Here is a 13,122-nt window from a genome sequence, read left to right as displayed (position 1 = left end):
CATTAATTAAAGCCAAAGACATCTCATAAACCAAGGGTAGGGGGAGGGACATTGAACCTGGAATCTAGTTAAAACAGGCTATAATTCTCTCAGCTGCTATATCAGCCAAGGGCCAGTTGGAGGAATAAGAATCACTTTGGCAATTTTAAGTGAAAAGTGGCTTACTACAGAAAATTAGATGCTTAAATAAATCACTGCAAAGGTTGAAAGGAATGTAGACTAGGTTAGGTCCCTAGGAATGACTTCTAGAATGAAATGGCTAAGCTGACATGCCAACAAAGCAGCCACCCTCTATTACAGTTAGAAAGTTGGGGATCATCATGCCCGGTGCCCGTAGTCCCAGCTACTAGGGAGGCTGAAGCGGAAGAATCGCTTGAACCTGGGAGGCAGAGGTTGCAATAAGCTGAGATAGCATTATTGCACTCCAGCCTGGGAGACAGAGCAAGACTATGTCTCAAAATAAATAAAAAGCAAGCAAGTGAAGGAAGGAAGGAAAGAAAGAAAGAAAAGAAAGAAAGAAAGAAAAAGGAAAGAAAGATGGAGAGAAAGAAAAAGAAGGAAAGAGAAAGAGAAAGAAGTAAAGATGGAAAGGAAGGAAGGAAAGAAGAAAGGAAGGAAGAAGGAAAGAAAGGAAAGAAAGAAGGAAAGAAAGGAAGTTGAGGGATCAGGAGGGCTGCTAGAATTGGTGAGTTCAAGAGTAATCTGCTTTAGTTGAATCCAGGATCAGGAGGCTCCTACCTTTCCTGCTCCAGCTGCCTCTTGACACCAACAAAGTTGGCACCTGTATGCCAGAAGACTGATTTGATTCCAGCTGCCACCAACACTACTGCAACTACTTTTCAGTACCCACAAAGCTAGTGACTGAACATTGATATGCCACTGCAGAAAAACCTGTGTCTCCATATTTTTGCCTGCCAGAAGCAACTTCCAAAAGCACCAGGATTGCAACTTCTGTCTTACTTCTGCTTCCAAATCTTACATGAATGGATCTAACTGGCAAAACCAAAATCAATCCAGAATCAGTTGTGAGTGTGTGAAGTACTGAGTTTGGTTTTCAGCATCTGAAGTTCAAGAAGGTACAACTAGCAAGAAATACAGTTGAGCAAACCAGTCCACCATATCCACCACAGCTGGCTGATAAAACTATAGCCTAAGGAGCCCATATTAATATTTGCCGTTATGACATAATAGAAAATTACCCAAAGGGGACCATGTCCACTTACATAAAAATATCTAAAGTAATCAAACTCATTGAAACAGAAAATAGGTGATTGTCAGAGGGGATGGAGGGAGGAGGAAATGAAGAGTTGTTCAATGAATATAGAATGTCAGCCATGGCAGATGCAAAGTTCTATAGAAATGTTATATGACAACATGCATATAGTTAATAATACTATAATGTACACTTAAAGCTGTCAAGAGGGCTAATTTATGCTATGTTTTTTTCTTTTTTTAATCACAAAAAAGAGAAAAAAAAAAGGACCATGTAGTTCAGGGACTTTGCAGTTGCCTGAAAATTCTGGTTATAATAATCATTATTTATGATGATTTATACTTGAAATGATGCATGTCATCTATTCTCACTTTAGATTCAAATGTCAAGTGTTTGGACTTAGTTTGAGGTCACTTTTTCTGGTAATGTTAGGGAGAAAAAAATCACATCAAAGCAAAATCTTCCTACAAAGGCAATTTTTGATTATTTCATAATTTAAAAAAATAATTAACTGGCATTAAAGTTAAAATAGAACTTCTTTCTGAGAAGCTCTGGAAACTAATTCTGAGTGCTGGTATCATAAATATTTTCCTTGGCAGTTCTGCTTATATGGAATTTAAAAGGTATGAGATGGTATTTCCAAATTAATCAGCAAAATAGAACATATATAATACAGAACCTTTTAATTATTCACAAAATCGCTAACTGTGACATTTTCACTATTGTGAAACTTGTCATTCTTTTTTGTTTTTGTATCTAAAGAATGTCTGAAAATTTAAATTACTCAACAATTGGAGAATAGATACAGCCAGCAGGAGGACCAGCTTTGATCTTGGACTTACTTATTTTATGTGTAAAAGGACCTAGGGCAGAAAATTAAATCCCTTCTGGAAAATTTTAATGGCTATAATTCTTATCATCTCAGACAGCCAAATCCTCATAAACTTCATTTTAAGAATTGTTTTAGTATTTAATGGATTTTGTTGTTGTTGTTTGTAGACTTGTAGGTTAATTGATTTTTGGAGAGAAAATAAGGACATAAACTTTTAGATATTTTACTATTGTGAAGTCAAAGAAGTGAATTAACCCCGGTGTTCAAGAGTTCTGTATCATAAAGCCTACATAAATTTTTTAGGAGTATTTATTTTTAATTTATGAATTATATTTTATTTGTAATTTCCAGATTAGATTCTTTTTAAAGTATTATCTTCAATTTTCAAATATGGCACCAGTATCTTTGGGAAACTCAAAAATGGAAATTACATGGTCCAATGCATATATTGAGAAGTAATACCTTCCTTAATCAAAGAATATTAAATTATATTGCATTGTTTTATTCAGTCTAAGCTTCTGCTTTTTCCAGGGATATGGTTAATAGCTTTTAAAGAGGAAGTTTATCCTCCTACCCCTCTCTGGGATGGAAGTTCTTAGCATATTACAAAAAAGAAACAATTTCCCAACTGTTCTCTGACCTCACCCCCTCAAAGTTTCAGTTTTTAAACAAAAGGCATTTTAGTACGCAGATATGGATTCTGCAGATGTTTCTTATCTCCGTAAAACTGACTGCAAAGGTCAAGTTTAGGATGATCTCTTTAAACTCACTGGATTCCCTCATCCTCATGTCTGTTTTATTCTTCTTTACAAATAATTTGACAATTCCCAGAGCTGAACCAGGCAATACAAAGACTCTGTCTAAATCATAGGCAAACTCTTGGAAGGAAAATGAAAATTTCAGTCCATTATATGATATCCAGATATCTGGATGTTTGATATGGGGCAGACAACACATCTGGATGATGCTGTCTGTGCCAAGACCGTGGGTGGCAGCAGAGGTAGAGAGAAAGAGAAGAACCAGGACTACGAGAATGGAGAGGAAACCAGGAAAGGAGGAATGGGGAGAGAGAACAGGCCAGACCACACACAGGAAGTTCCTGGAATACTGAGGTCAAGGAAGAGAGGTAGAGCTTGCAAAGGGGCTGAAGGTCAAAGCAAAGCCAGATTATTTTTAGCCTAATGTTAGGTTTTCACTTTGCTGAAATGAAGGATAGATTCCTCTAATATTATCAAGAATGCACCAAGGATTTTCAAATCTTTTTTAATAAACGAAAAGTCAAGAAACTAGTTGGATCAGTTTGTTTCTAGATCACTTAAGTTTCTTCATATTTTCCTGACTGTAGGCTCAAATATCAGCCTTTTGCTCAGTGTAACCTCTGTCACAGGATTAAGTGGTTCAAAGGCATCCAGGTTCCACAGAAAGTGACAGTCACACTAGTAGAGATCAAATCTTTGTTTTCAAATTAAAAGTCTCTTTGGAGGAGTGGTAAATTAAGTCGATAATGATATAGATTGTAATTAGGGTAATGCTAGCCTCATGAAATGAATTTGGAAATCTTCTCTTTGCTTCTATTTTCTGGAAGAGATTGTAGAAAGTTAGTATCATTTCTTTCTTAAATGTTTGGTAGAATTTATCTGTGGCAACATCTAGGCCTGATGCTTTTTTTTTTTTGAAGGATAGTAATTATTGATTCAATTTCTTTAGTAAATATAGGCAGATTAAGATGATCTAGTCTTCTTTGAATTTTGGTAGTTTGTATCTTTCAAGGAATTAGTCCATTTTATCTGTTATCAAATATTCTTTTATCATTTTAATGTTCATAGACTCAGTAGTAATGAACCTTCTTTAATTTCTTATATTGGTAATTTGTGTCTTCTCTCTTTTTTTCTTGGTTAGTTTGCTGAGAGATTTATCCTTTTTATTGATTTTTTTTCAGTGAACCAGCTTTTGGTTTTATTGATTTTTCTCTCTTGTTTTCATGTTTTTAATTTTATTGATTTCTGCTCTTATTTTTCTTCTACTGCTTTAAGATTAAATTATTCTTCTTTTTCTAGTTTCCTAAAGTGGAAACTTGTCTGACTTTTAGATCTTTATTTTTAATGTATGTATCCAATGTTATCAAGTTCCCTCTAAGCACTGCTTTTACTACATGCCCCAAATTTTGGTAAATTGTATTTTCATTTTTATTTGATTGAAGTACTTTTAAATTTCTCTAGAGATATTTTCTTTGACCCTCCCAAATGTAACTTTGACATTTAATACTCCTAATCCTTCTTTCTTTGTAACCTTCAAATATACCATACAATTTCCTATTATGCATTATTTGTTGTTTCTCTCTTTCTGTTAATACAGAAATTCCACAAAGACAAAGTCAGGAAGCATTGTTAGCTTTGTTTAATGATGTAGTACAAATACTTAGAACTGTGCTGGATACATGGTAGGCACTTAATAAGTATTTGTGTTGAAATAATAGAAATGTTATAAAAAGTTTGACATATAGAATAGGAGAGGGGAAGAAATAGAGTCTTTGAATCAGGCTTTCATAACTTTGAATATTGGACTTTTTATTTTAAAAAATTGCTTTTCAAATTCTGTGTAGATTTTTAAAAATTTAACTGCATATGATGTCTGAGTGAAGATTTTGTGTCAATTTGATCTCATCTAATCAGAACGGGACATGTTTTTAATATAGTACTCTAGACAAATTTAACATCTCTTGAGTATAACTGATTAAAAATTCTGGCAACCCTGAGTCAGTCACCTATGACTTCCAGTCAATTATAAAAGTAATGGCTCTGTGAATCACAGCACATACATTACATTTTTTATGTCTATAAAGAAAGGAAAATGTCTATAATGTGATTGATAGGTTAGTATTCATCTTAGGGTACACAAAAATGATATGAATTTTCTTAGATGTTGTGGGTAGCCAACAAATTAGGATATGGGAAGACTGACATTTAATGGCCAGAATTTAAAGCACAGGTATATGTTTTATAGAAGTTAATCTATAGCACTTATTTTGCTTCCTTTCCCTCTCACAAAACACCATGTTAGAGGATACCCCCAAAAATATTCTTTATTGAAGATGACCATCAAAGGCATTGCACTGATGCTATTTGATAGAGTATGCTGGCTATATATAGACATACATATAAGTTGAAATTTCATTACTTGAAATATAACAGAAAATCCTACACTTTCATACAACTTGGTAAACTCTGCTCTTCTTTTAACTTCTATCTTTCCTTGCTCCAGGCCAATAGGACTGCCAGAAATTTGAAGATGGGCACCTACATAGCATAGCCATCATGGATGTGTTGAGGGGAAAGAAGTGAGCTAACATAGGTTAATAGCATTCTTGTGTTAGCTGTCATTTCTCTCTGTTTGAACAGCTTTATTTTCAACTGCATTCCCTGCAAGTAGGTGTGGGGGGTGATATGGAAGCCTGTGAACTGCCTCATTGTATTCCCAAGACTCCATTGTAAGCTAGATTCTAGTTGGGTCCTGCAACGGGAGGCATTCATGAAAAACTGGAAGCTAGGAAGAAGGGAACATGCCGTGGTTGTTTTTTCTGCTTGTGCTGATGCTAAGGCACCAGCTGTGTAGCCCTGAGAGTGTGGCTTCTCCAGCCATAGGCCCCTAGATTCCCATTCAGAAGTGGTTGTGCAGTTTTAACTGCAGCAGCAGAACGTCAGTACCTTTGGCATTCATGCCAGATTCTGGTTCAGAAGCAAAGTAATATCCCCATTTTAAAGTAACTTCTTTTTCCTTTTGCTCTTTCTGCCCCTTAAGTGCCTTTATAAGCAATTCCCTTCATTCAGTCTCTTTTGTTCAAAAACCTAAAGTGAATTCTATTTTCCTCACTAGTCTAGATAAAAACACCTGGTGCCAACAGTGAGCCTAGGAAACAAACCCCCAAAATTAGAAATCTGAGATTTGTTATTAACCAGATTGTGCTTGAAAATTAAACAACTTCAGTGACGAAACAAAATGAGATACTCAGAATCTGAGGCTTATAGTGGCCTGGGGTAAATAGTCTCTTAAAAACAAGACTTCAAAACAGTTGTCAGAAGAGTGAGGCTTGCAAAGATTGTGAGGTTTGTTGACTGCTTCTCACTTTACACTGTAATATAGCAACGTTAAGGAACTTGCCCAGATGTATACGTAGAACCTAGTGAGAGACTCTATGAGGAAACACCAGTCTGAAGTTGGCTCTCTTAGAGTCTTATGCAGAGTTGGAAGCCACAGTGTAGCATATTCTTTGTGGCCAGTAACATAGAGAGAGTGAGAAGGGAGCTGCTGGTGATATTGCAGCAGTTTTTGTCAAAGTATGCTAGTTACAGGGTGCTTTTCAAGACTTTGTTACTAACCCTTTTAAAAACAAGGTAATTAAGCTTAAGTGAGGTCATAAAGGTGAAACCCTCATCCTATAGGATTAATACTCTTACAAGAAGAGACGGCCAGGCGCAGTAGCTTATGCCTATAATCCCAGCACTTTGGGAGGCCGAGGTGGGTGGATCATCTGAGGTCAGGAGTTTGAGACCAGCCTGGCCAACATGGTGAAACCTCGTCTCTACTAAAAAAAAAAAATACAAAAATTAGCCGGGCAGGGTGACGTGCACCTGTAATCCCAACTACTCGGGAATCTGAGGCATGAGAATGGCTTGAACCCAGGAGGCAGAGGTTGCAGTGAGCTGAGATCAAGCCACTGCACTCCATCCTGGGTGACAGAGCAAGGCTCCATATTAAAAAAAAAAAAAAAGAAAAATAAACAAAAGTAGCCTTCCAGAGAAACTAGGTATTTTTATTTTACCATGCCGTGAGTAAATCTAAAAAATTATTCCCTGGAGCTTGCCACATTGCTATACTATTACTTCTAGACTCTGCTAAATTTGGGTTGATAAGAGCAGCCTCCTTCCAATATAGGTTTTATTTTCTGAAGTGTGTGGTTCCAAGACTCTGAGGGATGGAGAACACTAGAACCGATCGTCAACTCCTTATACTGAGTTGTGTAATCTAGGCATAAATATAGGAAAATGTGTCAAGAAAGGGGGTCAGACGATATTTCGGATTCTCCTTTTCCTTTTCTCACAGTCCAATAAGTAGGCCAATTAAGTTTATGATTGTTATAATTATACTGTTGGTGCTAAACACATATTACTAACTTATTGACTCGTGGGTCAATTAGCTCTGGAAAATTTCCAGTATGCTACTGAGCTCTTTCTCTCTCTCTTTTTTTTTTTGACCTACAAAAACGTTGGGTAGTTGGACCTACACAAATTATGCCGTATAGAAATCTGTTTCATCTACACTAAGGACTGCCTGGCACTAGTTATAACACTGGTATTTAGAAAGCTCAGGCTACTCTATCATATAAAATGTCTTCACACGAAAAGCCCTGGAAATTGGTTGGCAACATAGATTCCTCCTCGTTCTCTACTCAGACCAGGAAGAGCAATATTTTCTTGAGTTCACAAAGTTTGTGGCAGAATCCAGCACAAACTCAAATTCTCTAAGACCATACTCCACGGTGCCTCCTTTATAAAGAGCCAAAAGAATAAACAGGATACATATTTATTGACTATAATTCTTCCAAAGTGTTAAGAGCATATCAAAATAGTCATATTATGAGTATCTTTATTTCCCCAAAATTTTCAATAAATATTCTTTAGTTATAACATTATTTTCAAAATAAACAACTAAAAAAAGCTTTTATAGCAAAAGGTATTCTCAAAGTAACAAAACTTAGAACATTTTCTGGTCTGTCCAGTGGTTCCTGACCATTCTCTGGGAATGTTCCAGGAGATGAACAAGCTTGTTGTCTTGAGATAAAACATCATGTTCTTTTCCAAAATTATAGAAAAATGAATTAATACAGAATATGATTTATTGTGTCTTTGATTTTTCCTAAATGCAGAAAAATGGGACTTGCTATGATTTGCCTCCTGTTAACAGAGGGTAAAAAGAATGACTAATAGACAAAAATATTTAAAGTAAAAACCTGAAAACGTGATTTCTCCAAATATTATACGTATTATTGGTCCTATTTAGAGGTTCAGGATGCAAGCATATTTTCTGAGAATAAAGTTTTTTCCTACTTCAAACGATGTCCTTGGCTACATCGTTATTTCATGATGTTCAGAGAAGAATGCCATCATTTTCAGGGGCTGGGCTTCCACAACATATTTGAAAGACACTGGTAAAGTAAATTTCAAGTGCCTTGGTGGTTCCAGTCATTTAAGTTATTTCCTCTTTGAAGGTTTCAAGAGCACTAATAAAATGTATTTGCTCTGATATTAATTTCACTTGTTCCTTAGAAATTCCTACAAGGCCTGCATCTTTCCCATTTTTACTATGGAAGCAGTAAAGTATTGGCTTTAGAGTCAGGTTGCCTGAGTTTAAAGTCACTTTCTAGCTCTGTGACCATGGATACATTACTGAACAATGTTGTACCTTATCTGTACAATGGGGCTGTTAATAGTCCCTGCACCATAGGTTTGTCAGGATTAAATGAGATAATTCATTTTTGTTCCTTAGTAGAGGTTGGCATTCTTTACCACTGATATATGGGCACAGACATAAGATATAGTTGAACCCATTCACACAGATTTAGAGGTTCTTTTAAAAGTTTAAAAACTGGCACAGTGAAGCCAAATTGCCAAATACATATCCTGATGTTCTGAGTGTTATTGTACTTCAACCTGGTCAGCTGCTTCCTCACTAACTATAGAGATTGTGAATTTAAGAAGACCTGTAATTCTTTTTAAGTCACCTAGCTTTGACTTCTTGCCTACACCTTTGTCTACACTAGCCAGGAAATAAGATCAAAATATTGTTGTCAATTTATTTGTAACTCTACATGCACAATATCCACCAGGTCTTTTCTACTCTCCCCTCTTTGCAGTTTCCTGTTTAGGTGAAGTCATTACATTATACTCACCACAGATTGCCAGTGTAAGTCAAGACTTTCTCACTAAATGATCTGAATTCTGCTACCAGGATGTTGTTGCATTTCAGGTGATGGCTAAATCAGCTGCTGATGTGCTTCAGCTTGTAATTAACTGTAATATTTTAATTTTTGATGTTTTATCCTCAACAAATTGATTCTTTTCTCTGCTAGTTAAAACTGAAAAATCATAGGCTACTAAAATAAAGAATATCCAGTCAAACTGCCTGTTAAGGGCCTTAAATTTTAGTTTTGCTCTGCTAACAAGTTGAAAGGCAAGGTGTAATTAGCACTAATAGCATACTTTTATAGTCCCATCTCTCCTCACCCCCAGAGAAGAGTTGAAGTATTTCATATTTGAATAATGAGCAATGAGTATGTAAGATGTGTGACTACATTTTGTGATCACAGGTTTAACCTAGATTATCCTTTTTTAGCTTTTGGGTCCTGTTTCTGGGAAAAGACTTGGAGGCAGGCTAACTTTTGAAGCTGTTTTAAAAATGACCTTGTTTTTGTCTCCTCACTCAAGTTTCTCCTGGGAATATTTTGTTCTAGGACATCATGCTCAAGTCCAGGGTGGATACTCCAGAAAAAAAAAAATCTTCAAATAGGAGATTTCAGTTTCTCAGAAAAAATAGTAATGACTAAAGAGAAATGAATAAAGCAAAAATTTTACGAGGGGAATATATTATTTTCAATACTGTAATATAGCAATGCTAAAGATCACTCCTTAGTCCACCTCTGTTCCCATCCCACTTCCTCAGTGTTGAATCTATTAAGGAAGAATTCAGATCTGGTTGCTATTAAATTGGTGAACTCAGCTCCATATGGGGGCTTCTGTGAACTCAGTTTCACCCCTTAACTGACTTCTGTGTGTTACTATTACAGAGTTGCTTTATATTCAAAATATCTCGTCAGCCTAATAAAACTCTTGAGTGCATACCAGTAACCGTTAAGCACAGTGTTAGGTGTGGCAAATGGAGATGTAAAGATGAGTGACACAGATTCTTTTTTTGCCAGAAAAAGACAAGTGGCTACATAAAGAAATAATCACAGGTCATTGAAGTCCATGGAAATACAGATGTTTGGATCATATAGAAGGATAGAAAAATGGAGGAATTGGTTTGAGAGCCAGCAAAAGGTTAGATGGGGTAGCGGGGAATACTTTATAGAGGAGGTAGGAAACCCTACAGGGGATTAGTAATCTTGAACAGGAGTTTTCTAGTAGAAGTAGTGAATGAGTTGTAGGAAGAGAAAATAAAAGAGAACAGTATAAATTTCAAGGAGAGGGAACAGTAGATACCTAAGTGTTTGGAAAAGCACTGACTAATGAATGGTTGTCTCAAACTTTAGACAAATTTGTTTCTCCAGACAAACTATAAATGTCAGCTTACATTTAGGAACTTATAACAAGATAAACCCACATGGGTTCCAGAATTTTAGTGACTGAGAGGACCACCAAGAGCTTCCTTTTTTTCTTTTTTAAATTTAGCTTTTAAGTTTGAGAATACATGTGCAGGTTTGCTATGTAGGTAACCTTGTATCATAGAGGTTTATTGTACAGATTATTTTATCACACAGGTATTAAGCCTAGTATCCATTAGTTATTTTCCCTGATCCTCTCCCTCCTCCCACCCTTTACCCTCCAAAAGGTCCCAGTGTTGTTGCTCCCCTCTGTGTGTCCATGTGTTTTCTTCATTTAGCTCCCATTTGTAAGTGAGAATTATGCAGTATTTGGTTTTCTGTTTCTGCGTTAGTTTGCTGAGGATAATGGACTCAAGCTCTATCCATGGTTCTGCCAAGGACATGATCTTGTCCTTTTTTATGGCTGTATAGTGTTCCATAGTGTATATGTACCACATTTTCTTTATCCAGTGTACCACCAATGGGCATTAGGTTGATTCCACTTCTTTGCTGTTGTGAATAGGGCTGCAGTGAACATACACATGCATGTGTCTGTAAAATAGAATGATTTATATCTTTTTGGCTATATATGACCACAGAGTATTTCTTGATAAGCTATGTTCAGTGGTTTGAGAAGCCTGAGTTCAAGGAGGGGTCCCAAGGAACACTGGCATTGCCAGAAGAAAGTCTGGGGGCAAATAGGTCAAAAGAGGCAGACTCTGCATGCCACAACTCCTTACTTCAATCAGAGAAGAATCTCGGGCTTCTGGCTTGATAAATGAGGAAACCAGGGCCCAGAGAAGTTAAGTGACTCACCTAAGATCCCTTGGCTAATTTATCATGAAGATGAATCAGAAAACCAGATCACTGACTTCTAGTTCAGTTCTTTCCTTAAATTGTCCTATATTCCCTAGGCCATATATATTTTTTCATGATTTGCATTCCCACAACAACATTAGTAGGGAGAGCTACTCTTCCTCTACTCATATTTTGAAGAATTGCTCGCAATTCAATACTATCACATAGATCTCTGGAATAGTCCAAGGATGCTATTTTCCAGGTATTGTTGCTATTATTACCACACAGTAAAATGATTGCTATCATTCTACTAGTGATAGCTATTGCTTCCTTATTTTTAGCATTCTACCTATACCTCACATACTAGTGACTTTCTGGGGCACTGATAATCTTCTTTTTTTTTAATTACAAGTCTTTCATTGGTGTTGGTTATCCAACCATTACTGATTGGATAGTAATGATTAGGCTAAGTAGATAAGAATTGTGGAGGTGCGTGTATTAATATCCTAGAAGTATATTCCTTTCTGAGACATTATCTTTCACATATGAATGCCATCTTTAGGAGTTATATTTACTATTCTTAGGCTGTACAAATCCAGTCAGTGAAAGCTTTTGGATTTTTGGTTCTCATTCATAAATTGTTCAATGTATTCATTTGACTATCACAGTCTTTTTTAATGAAAAATATGCATTTTTCATTAAAGCTAATAATTGTATAACAAAAAATTATCAGTGCTTTAAAGAATTATTTCTAGCTCAAGTTATATGCACATTTCAGTTCAGTAGGCCCTGTTCCTAGTTGTTCTCATTCAGACACAAACTGTTGGACCTTCTCGTGTGAAACACTACTACCATCCTGGGAATGTGAAGGAAGAGGAGCTCATGTTCATTGCAGCACTACTCACAATAGCATAGACATGGAATCAACCTAGGTGCCCATAACAGTGGATTGGATATAGAAAATGTGCTACACATACACCATACAATACTTCACAACCATAAAATTGTTTGGTTTTAAAGACTCCCACTGTGAAGTGACATAAGTCACCTCTCCTTATATCTCACTTCAAGAGGGACATGGGGAGTGCAACCCTCATTACTTGATGAATGAATTACAATCTGAAATATCAGTGAATGGTACCCATGACTACTATGATATTTAACATATTCTCTATTTCACTTAGAATTTCCAGTGTTCAGCAGAAAAAGAAATGTTTTAAGTTCAAAGGAAAAATTTACCAAGACTGTTGAGATAAGAATTGTCACAATCATCCTGATAACAAGCACAGTTATAACATCGTTTTTAGATCTAGGTGATAATTGTTGTTTCCAGTCCTAGTTTACCATGTCACTAACACAGTAAGAAACAATATAAGAAAGGAAACAATTAAAAAGAGGGGAGGATAAGAAAAACCTTATATTTATTAGGAGATGAAGATTTATTGTTTCACATGCCAGCCACATTACAAGTTAACTATCAGTTAACTATACTATCACCCAATAAAGAACAGGATCATTTTATGAATGAACTATGAAGCTCAAAAAATGTTAACCTGCCCCAGGGCAAGAGTCTAAGTCCATACAAACCCCAAACTCTTGCTCTGTTCTTAACAACATAATTTTTCAATCTCTAGTTGTAATCCATTAGTGGGTTAAAAAATTGTGGCCAGTATTTTTTTAAGTTTATGAATAATAGAAAGCATCAGTGATTCATAAATAATATTTCTTGAAACTTTTATTTCATTGATAAATAATGTTACTGTGTACATTTGAAATAAACACTTTATTCCATATTGAAAAAAGGAATCCTACATCAACCAGGCTTCATGGTCTCATCCTCAATTCCTGTTCCCTCACACAAAATCATGTATTCCTTTAAAATGTCCTGTCCAGATCTGTGATCAAGAATATAAAGATTTTACA

This window comes from Aotus nancymaae, unplaced genomic scaffold (assembly GCF_030222135.1).
Source record: "Aotus nancymaae isolate 86718 unplaced genomic scaffold, 86718_ANA_hifiasm-v0.15.2.pri h1tg000032l_0, whole genome shotgun sequence".
NCBI classification, from domain to species: domain Eukaryota; kingdom Metazoa; phylum Chordata; class Mammalia; order Primates; family Aotidae; genus Aotus; species Aotus nancymaae.
Note: the sequence above shows the minus strand (reverse complement) of the source record.